The sequence below is a fragment of the Salmo salar genome, chromosome 05, assembly GCF_965601325.2.
Source record: "Salmo salar chromosome 05, fSalSal1, whole genome shotgun sequence".
NCBI lineage: Eukaryota > Metazoa > Chordata > Actinopteri > Salmoniformes > Salmonidae > Salmo > Salmo salar.
The window spans coordinates 15,630,285-15,638,569 of record NC_138295.1 but is presented as its reverse complement, the minus strand read 5'-3'; positions in this window follow the sequence as shown (position 1 = coordinate 15,638,569).

Here is an 8,285-nt window from a genome sequence, read left to right as displayed (position 1 = left end):
TGTCTTCGATTAGATTGATTAGTATATTGTTTTATCATAAGATCTATCGGCTAACTGTAGAAAAATTACAATTGAACTAATACGGTCTACTTTACTTGCTTATAAACGTCCTAAAAAACAGACGTGAAATTGTGTTTATATTTATACTACTTCATAAATATATTAAAGATAAAACTAGTGTTTCATAGGCTACCACATCATAGGTCCTGACATGGCCCCTCACACACATAATACTGTATCTATAAATCAAACAATTTTATGTTTGTGATTAGGTTTTATGTAATGAACAACAGAGTAGCCAAGCCCCTAGCGTAGGCCACAGTACATTTCCATGACAGATGCAACTCCTTCTTCTCACCAGCAGAGGTCAGTGTCACTCAGCTGTGTGACAGGTGTGACATGTAAAGACTTAGAGCGCAAGTGCTGCTCTATCTCCGATGTCCCTAGCGTCGAATTGTGCACACACACACACACACACAAATACACACACACACACACACACACACACACTGGTAGGAGACAGCATCAGACAGACAGCTATGTGACATATGGCAGCTGTAAAAGGCAATAGCAAATTATAGCAGGCCCAGAAAGACTAGCCCACAGCCTCTTTCCCCTAGCACTATCTTTATTCTAGCTCCTAGCACATAACCCCCAGCCCAGGCCTAACACTATCTCTACTCTAGACCCTAACCCTTAGCACTATCTCTACTCTAGCCCCTATCCCCTAACACTATCTCTACTCTAGACCCTAATACCATCTCTACTCTAGACCCTAGCCCCAAACACCATCTCTACTCTAGACCCTAACCCTTAGCACTCTCTACTCAAGACCCTAGCCCCAAACACTATCTCTACTCTAGCCCCTAGTCCCATCTCTACTCTAGCCCCTAACACTATCTCTACTCTAGACCCTAACCCTTAACACCATCTCTACTCTAGACCCTAACCCTTAGCACTATCTCTACTCTAGCCCCTAACACTATCTCTACTGTAGACCCGTGCCCCAAACACTATCTCTACTCTAGATCCTAACCCTTAGCACTCTCTTCTAGCCCCATCTCTACTCTAGCCCCTAGCCCCATTTCTACTCTTGCCCCATCCCTACTCTAGCCCCTAGCCCCATCTCTACTCTAGCCCCATCTCTACTCTAGCCCCCCACTCTGCCCTCCACTCTAGCCCCCACTCTGCCCTCCACTCTAGCCCCATCTCTACTCTAGTCCCATCTCTACTCTAGTCCCATCTCTACTCTAGTCCCATCTCTATTCTAGCCCCATCTCTACTCTAGCCCCATCTCTACTCTAGCCCCATCTCTACTCTAGCCCCTGCTGTCTTTGGTCCATAGATACACAGGTGTTTTAATCCAAAGCCATAAATAGCACATTCACTAGATAACAGGTGGATTCATCTGCACCAGAGGTGAACACGTACTGTAATACTTTATGACAGAAGTGACATTGTATTCCATGAAACATACCATGACCCTTACCAGATCAACCCACATGACATACTGTATGAGAGCATTATAGAACATTATTAGAACATTACTGAAGCAATCCACCCTTTGGCTTGCTATTTAGTTTGTTCTTATTTAACCAGGAAAGCTCTCCTGCGAGGGCCACCTGTTCTTTCATGATAGTCAAACATCAATGGCCTACATACTGTATACTGAACAAAAATAAACGCAACATGTAACAATTTCAAAGATTTTACTGAGAGAGTTCAAAGTAGGAAATCAGTCAATTTAAATAAAATCATTAGGTCCTAATCTATGGATTTCACATGACTGGGAATACAGATATGTATCTGTTGGTCACAAACATCTTAAAAGGGAGGTAGGGGCGTGGATCAGAAAACCAGTCAGTATCTGGTGTGACCACCATTTGCCTCATGCAGTGGGACACATCTCCTTCGCATAGAGTTGATCAGGCTGTTGATTGTGGCCTGTGGAATGTTGTCCCACTCCTCTTCAATAGCTGTGCGAAGTTGCTGGATATTGGTGGGAACTGGAAGACATTGTCATACATGTCGATCCAGAGCATCCCAAACGTGCTCAATAGATTACATGTTTGGTGAGTGTGCAGGCATGGAATACAGTGCCTTCAGAAAGTATTCATGGAAGAACTGGGACATTTTCAGCTTCCAGGAATTGTGTCCAGATTCTTGTGACATGGAGCCGTGCATTATCATGCTGAAACATGAGGTGATGGCAGCGGATGAATGGCACGACAATGGGCCTCAGGATCTCGTCACAGTATCTCTGTGAATTCAAATTACCATCGATAAATTAAATTGTGTTCATTGTCCGTAGCTTATACCTGCCCATACCATAACCCCACCGCCACCATGCGGACACTCTGTTCACAACGTTGACATCATCAAACCGCTCGCCCACACTACGTCATACACGTGGTCTGCAGTTGTGAGGCTGGTTGGACGTATTGCCAAATTTTCTAAGATAAAGTTTGAGGTGGCTTATGGTAGAGAAATTAACATTCAATTATCTGGCAACAGCTCTGGTGGACATTCCTGCAGTCAGCATGCCAACTGCACATTTAACAGTGGCCTTTTATTGTCCCAAGCATAAGGTGCACCTGTGTAATGATCATGCTGTTTAATCAGCTTCTTAATATGCCACACCTGTCAGGTGGATGAAATATCTTGACAAATGACAAATGCTCACTAACTAGGATATAAAGAGATGTGTGCACAAAACTAGAGAAATAAGCTTTTTTATACATATGGAACGTTTCTGGGATCTTTTACTTCAGCTCATGAAACATGGGACCAACACTTTAAATGTTGAGTTTATATTTTTGTTCAGTGTAGTTTAGAAAATAATCAGCATTTCTTAATTAGTGTCAAGGTTTTTGACCCATTTTGCTTTGGATATCTGTGTTGCTCTGGTTTATTGCATGATGCAATGCAATTGCCTTGTCCGGATATAACTGATATTTGATCAATTTGATGGGAAAGATCCATATTTAGTTACCTTAGTGTCTGTCTCAGTAGTGTCTGTTCAAACCTAGTCTCTTCCCAAAGCTGCTGTATGAGACTGGGCAAGCAGGACTAATAAAACCCAAGCCTATCTATTTCTACCCAGGCAGACCCCGCTGCATCCCAAATGGAACCCTATTGCCTATATAGTTTACTACTTCTGAGGGCCCATAGGGCTCTGGTCAAAAGTAGGGCACTATGTAGGGAATAGGGTGCTATTTGGAATGAACCCTAGTGATCTGTTGGTCTGAAAGAGAAGGTGGGACAGCAGAGGAATCATGGAAGTAAAGTATTGAATACTCTTACAGGGAAACATGCTGGTGTATGGATGTGTGTGTGTGGGTCAGTGGGTCTGCTATTTGAGTAGCTGTTTATCCTGTCGCCAAGGCCACACAGCGGCATCAACATTGAGTGTGTGTGTCTGTGTCTATGCCTGTGTGTGCATGTCTGTTTATACTGAGAAGATGTACGAAAATAGCACATCGTCCCATCTGACTCTACAGGCAACCGGAGGAGGGTCGGGGTGTGGGGTGAAGGGGCAATGGGAAAGGTCAATGGGACAAGTTTTCTAGCGTTCAGAACATATTTGGTGTGTGTGTGTGTTTGGTGTGTGTGTGGTGTGTGGTGTATTTTGTGTTGTATGTGGAAATATGTATCTATTTATGGCATTGTCCACAACGTTCCCACTATTAACCCTGTACTGTAGAACAACACTATTAACGCTGTACTGTAGAACAACACTATTAACACTGTACTGTAGAACAACAACGTTCCCACTATTAACGCTGTACTGTAGAACACTATTAACACTGTACTGTAGAACTACAACTTTCCCACTATTAACGCTGTACTGTAGAACAACACTATTAACACTGTACTGTAGAACTACAACTTTCCCACTATTAACACTGTACTGTAGAACAACAACTTTCCCACTATTAACACTGTACTGTAGAACAACAACTTTCCCACTATTAACACTGTACTGTAGAACACTATTAACGCTGTACTGTAGAACACTATTAACACTGTACTGTAGAACTACAACTTTCCCACTATTAACACTGTACTGTAGAACAACAACTTTCCCAATATTAACGCTGAACTGTAGAACAACAACTTTCCCACTATTAACACTGTACTGTAGAACACTATTAACGCTGTACTGTAGAACAACAACTTTCCCACTATTAACGCTGTACTGTAGAACAACACTATTAATACTGTACTGTAGAACAACCCCCACTATTAACGCTGTACTGTAGAACAACAACTTTCCCACTATTAACGCTGTACTGTAGAACACTATTAATACTGTACTGTAGAACTACAACTTTCCCACTATTAACGCTGTACTGTAGAACAACAACTTTCCCACTATTAACGCTGTACTGTAGAACAACAACTTTCCCACTATTAACGCTGTACTGTAGAACAACAACTTTCCCACTATTAACACTGTACTGTAGAACAAAACTATTAACACTGTACTGTAGAACAAAACTATTAACGCTGTACTGTAGAACTACAACTTTCCCACTATTAACACTGTACTGTAGAACAACAACTTTCCCACTATTAACGCTGTACTGTAGAACAATAACTTTCCCACTATTAACACTGTACTGTAGAACTACAACTTTCCCACTATTAATGCTGTACTGTAAAACACTATTAATACTGTACTGTAGAACTACAACTTTCCCACTATTAACACTGTACTGTAGAACAACAACTTTCCCACTATTAACACTGTACTGTAGAACACTAACGCTGTACTGTAGAACTACAACTTTCCCACTATTAACACTGTACTGTAGAACTACAACTTTCCCAATATTAACGCTGTACTGTAGAACAACAACTTTCCCACTATTAACACTGAACTGTAGAACAACAACTTTCCCACTATTAACACTGTACTGTAGAACACTAACGCTGTACTGTAGAACTACAACTTTCCCACTATCAACACTGTACTGTAGAACTACAACTTTCCCACTATTAATGCTGTACTGTAGAACAACAACTTTCCCACTATTAACACTGTACTGTAGAACTACAACTTTCCCACTATTAACGATGTACTGTTGAACAAAACTATTAACGCTGTACTGTAGAACAACTTTCCCACTATTAACGCTGTACTGTAGAACTACAACTTTCCCACTATTAACGATGTACTGTTGAACAAAACTATTAACGCTGTACTGTAGAACAACAACTTTCCCACTATTAACACTGTACTGTAGAACACTATTAACGCTGTACTGTAGAACACTATTAACACTGTACTGTAGAACTACAACTTTCCCACTATTAACACTGTACTGTAGAACAACAACTTTCCCAATATTAACGCTGAACTGTAGAACAACAACTTTCCCACTATTAACACTGTACTGTAGAACACTATTAACGCTGTACTGTAGAACAACAACTTTCCCACTATTAACGCTGTACTGTAGAACAACACTATTAATACTGTACTGTAGAACAACAACTTTCCCACTATTAACGCTGTACTGTAGAACAACAACTTTCCCACTATTAACGCTGTACTGTAGAACACTATTAATACTGTACTGTAGAACTACAACTTTCCCACTATTAACGCTGTACTGTAGAACAACAACTTTCCCACTATTAACGCTGTACTGTAGAACAACAACTTTCCCACTATTAACGCTGTACTGTAGAACAACAACTTTCCCACTATTAACACTGTACTGTAGAACAAAACTATTAACACTGTACTGTAGAACAAAACTATTAACGCTGTACTGTAGAACTACAACTTTCCCACTATTAACACTGTACTGTAGAACAACAACTTTCCCACTATTAACGCTGTACTGTAGAACAATAACTTTCCCACTATTAACACTGTACTGTAGAACTACAACTTTCCCACTATTAATGCTGTACTGTAAAACACTATTAATACTGTACTGTAGAACTACAACTTTCCCACTATTAACACTGTACTGTAGAACAACAACTTTCCCACTATTAACACTGTACTGTAGAACACTAACGCTGTACTGTAGAACTACAACTTTCCCACTATTAACACTGTACTGTAGAACTACAACTTTCCCAATATTAACGCTGTACTGTAGAACAACAACTTTCCCACTATTAACACTGAACTGTAGAACAACAACTTTCCCACTATTAACACTGTACTGTAGAACACTAACGCTGTACTGTAGAACTACAACTTTCCCACTATCAACACTGTACTGTAGAACTACAACTTTCCCACTATTAATGCTGTACTGTAGAACAACAACTTTCCCACTATTAACACTGTACTGTAGAACTACAACTTTCCCACTATTAACGATGTACTGTTGAACAAAACTATTAACGCTGTACTGTAGAACAACTTTCCCACTATTAACGCTGTACTGTAGAACTACAACTTTCCCACTATTAACGATGTACTGTTGAACAAAACTATTAACGCTGTACTGTAGAACAACACTATTAACACTGTACTGTAGAACAACACTATTAACACTGTACTGTAGAACAACAACTTTCCCACTAACGCTGTACTGTAGAACACTATTAACGCTGTACTGTAGAACAACTTTCCCACTATTAACGCTGTACTGTAGAACACTATTAACACTGTACTGTAGAACTACAACTTTCCCACTATTAACGCTGTACTGTAGAACTACAACTTTCCCACTATTAACACTGTACTGTAGAACAACAACTTTCCCACTATTAACACTGTACTGTAGAACAACAACTTTCCCACTATTAACGCTGTACTGTAGAACCTTATCTTTCCCACTATTAACGCTGTACTGTAGAACAACACTATTAACGCTGTACTGTAGAACAACACTATTAACACTGTACTGTAGAACAACACTATTAACACTGTACTGTAGAACAACACTATTAACGCTGTACTGTAGAACAACACTATTAACGCTGTACTGTAGAACAACACTATTAACGCTGTACTGTAGAACAACACTATTAACGCTGTACTGTAGAACAACACTATTAACGCTGTACTGTAGAACAACACTATTAACGCTGTACTGTAGAACAACACTATTAACGCTGTACTGTAGAACAACACTATTAACGCTGTACTGTAGAACACTATTAACGCTGTACTGTAGAACAACACTATTAACGCTGTACTGTAGAACAACACTATTAACGCTGTACTGTAGAACAACACTATTAACGCTGTACTGTAGAACAACACTATTAACGCTGTACTGTAGAACAACACTATTAACACTGTACTGTAGAACAACACTATTAACGCTGTACTGTAGAACACTATTAACACTGTACTGTAGAACAACACTATTAACACTGTACTGTAGAACAACAACTTTCCCACTATTAACACTGTACTGTAGAACACTATTAACGCTGTACTGTAGAACAACAACTTTCCCACTATTAACACTGTACTGTAGAACTACAACTTTCCCACTATTAATGCTGTACTGTAGAACACTATTAATACTGTACTGTAGAACTACAACTTTCCCACTATTAACACTGTACTGTAGAACTACAACTTTCCCAATATTAACGCTGTACTGTAGAACAACTTTCCCACTATTAACACTGAACTGTAGAACACTATCAACACTGTACTGTAGAACTACAACTTTCCCACTATTAACGCTGTACTGTAGAACTACAACTTTCCCACTGTTAACGATGTACTGTTGAACAAAACTATTAACGCTGTACTGTAGAACAACACTATTAACACTGTACTGTAGAACAACACTATTAACACTGTACTGTAGAACAACAACTTTCCCACTAACGCTGTACTGTAGAACACTATTAACGCTGTACTGTAGAACAACTTTCCCACTATTAACACTGTACTGTAGAACTACAACTTTCCCACTATTAACGCTGTACTGTAGAACACTATTAACACTGTACTGTAGAACTACAACTTTCCCACTATTAACGCTGTACTGTAGAACACTATTAACACTGTACTGTAGAACTACAACTTTCCAACTATTAAAGCTGTACTGTAGAACTACAACTTTCCCACTATTAACACTGTACTGTAGAACAACAACTTTCCCACTATTAACACTGTACTGTAGAACTACAACTTTCCCACTATTAACGCTGTACTGTAGAACTACAACTTTCCCACTATTAACACTGTACTGTAGAACAACAACTTTCCCACTATTAACGCTGTACTGTAGAACCTTATCTTTCTCACTATTAACGCTGTACTGTAGAACAACACTATTAACGCTGTACTG